The sequence below is a fragment of the Octopus sinensis genome, linkage group LG3 (genome assembly GCF_006345805.1).
Source record: "Octopus sinensis linkage group LG3, ASM634580v1, whole genome shotgun sequence".
NCBI classification, from domain to species: Eukaryota; Metazoa; Mollusca; class Cephalopoda; order Octopoda; family Octopodidae; genus Octopus; species Octopus sinensis.
In genome coordinates this window covers 68,545,327-68,547,912 of record NC_042999.1, presented here as the reverse complement: position 1 = coordinate 68,547,912, position 2,586 = coordinate 68,545,327, and positions in this window count along the sequence as shown.

The window sequence follows — 2,586 nt, the reverse complement described above, 5'->3', positions numbered from 1 at the left end:
ACGCACTGGGGACGAAGTTGCTAGAGATTGGTTTGTGCAGAGGTACAGAGCATGATAACAAAGGTGTTTCTCGTCTTGCGTGGAAAATAGGGAACTCCATCCTCATCCAAAATACTGTTCCAGTTTGCAATATCTTCCAAAGGGAATCTTTTCTACCAAAATCAGCGATATGTTGCCCAAACTTGTTAAGCAGCTGATAAACAATTTTTGGTTCCTTTAATGAGGTTGCGATATGAATATTCTTTTATACTCTAGGTACAAGGCCCGAAATTTTGGGGGAGGGGGGGCCAGTCGATTAGATCGATCCCAGTACGCAACTGGTACTTAATTTATCGATCCCGAAGGGATGAAAGGCAAAGTCGATCTCGGCGGAATTTGAACTCAGAACGTAAAAACAGCCGAAATACGTATTTCTTTACTACCCACAAGGGGCTAAATACAGAGGGGACAAACAAGGACAGACAAAGGAATTACTTAATTTATCGACCCCGAAGGGATGAAAGGCAAAGTCGACCTCGGCAGAATTTGAACTCAGAACGTAAAAACAGACGAAATACCTATTTCTTTACTAACCAGAAGGGGCTAAATACAGAGGGGACAAACAAGGACAAACGGATTAAGTCGATTACATCAACCCCAGTGCGTAACTGGTACTTAATTTATCGGCCCCGAAAGGATGAAAGGCAAAGTCGGCCTCGGCGGAATTTGAACTCAGAACATAAAGACAGAAGAAATAGCGCTAAGCATTTTGTCCGGCGTGCTAATGTTTCTGCCAACTCACCGCATTTGCGATGTGAATTTTATCTGTATGGTGCACAGCCACTCGCATGTTAATTTTATGAGTAGGCTGTTCCCTTGATCGGATCAGCTGGAACACTCATCGTTGTTACCGACGGAGTGCCAGGATTTTGTACAAGAATTGTTATCAAAATTCCTCAAGGAATTTTGATAGGCGTAGGAGTGGCTGTATAGTAAGTAGCTTGCTTACCGACCACATGGTTCCGGGTTCAGTCCCACTGTATGGCACCTTGAGCAAGTGTCTTCAACTATAGCCTCGAGCCGACCAAAGGCTTGTGAGTGGATTTGGTAGACGGAAACTGAAAGAAGCCTGTAGTATATATGTATGTATATATATATATATGTGTGTGTGTGTGTGTGTTTGTCCCTCCAACATCGCTTAATAACCGATGTTGGTGTGTTTACGTCCTCGTAACTTGTTCTATCGGTCTCTTTTGCCGATTCGCTAAGTACTAGGCTTACAAAGAATAAGTCTTGGGGTCGATTTGCTCGACTAAAGGCGGTGCTCCAGCATGGCCACAGTCAAATGACTGAAACAAGCAAAAAGAAAATAAAGTCTAAGAATCAGACCTTCAAAATGTTAAGTAGTTTATATGTGGAAGTAGAAATTATTTATATTTTCGTTACTTCACATTTCAAATTGTATATGTTGACACCACATCATGATTAATTAGTTCTCTTCTAACAAGTTATATAGACTATAGAAATGGGAGCTGTCGCTAGTAAAATTTCTCGTTTAAAAATCAAATTTTCAAAGCGTTACGTGAAATAAAAATAATAAAAATATTTTAATCTTCCGTTGTTTCATATTTAAATTTCTTTATACTTCAAAAATATTCCCATATAATACACTACGTACCGGACTGTTAATTTTCATAATATTTGAAATACATTTTGGCATTATAGAAATTAATAGTTCGGTGTTGTGGAGCAAAACCCCTGAATATTTTACAACTAGTAACAAATTTAAACTTGAAGCAAGGAAAAATCAAATTAGTTTAAGTTATATTTTTCCACATAAATACCAATTGACTTATAACTATATTGTTAAAAATCAATCCGTTTCACTGACGGAATTATGCCATGGTATCGGTCTTCTCTTGACAAATATTCGGTTACCCTCTTTTACTCTTTTACTTGTTTCAGTCATTTGACTGCGGCCATGCTGGAGCACCGCCTTTAATTGAGCAACTCGACCCCGGGACTTATTCTTTTTGTAAGCCCAGTACTTATTCTATCGGTCTCTTTTGCCGAACCGCTAAGTCACGGGGACATAAACACACCAGCATCGGTTGTCAAGCAATGCTAGGGGGACAGACACACAAACAAACACACATACATATATATATATATATACATATATACGACAGGCTTCTTTCAGTTTCCGTCTACCAAATCTACTCACAAGGCATTGGTCGGCCCGAGGCTATAGCAGAAGACACTTGCCCAAGATGCCACGCAGTGGGACTGAACCCGGAACCATGTGGTTGGTTAGCAAGCTACTTACCACACAGCCACTCCTGCGTTAACAAGGTTCTTATTAAAATGTGTAACACGACTTTTGTTCTTGGTCGCAACTGTTATTTCCTATTTGCTTACCTCTGGAAAATATGAGAAATCGCTAATATTTCCTCCAAACTTTGCTTTTGTTACATTTATTCAAACCCAAAGAATCCCTCTCAACACATGGTTATGATGCTCCCTCACTACTCGTGCTCATGATCAGAGATGCACATATTGTCAGTCCCCAAGAGACATGTTCAAGTGGTTAAGGTCAAGCAACTGACA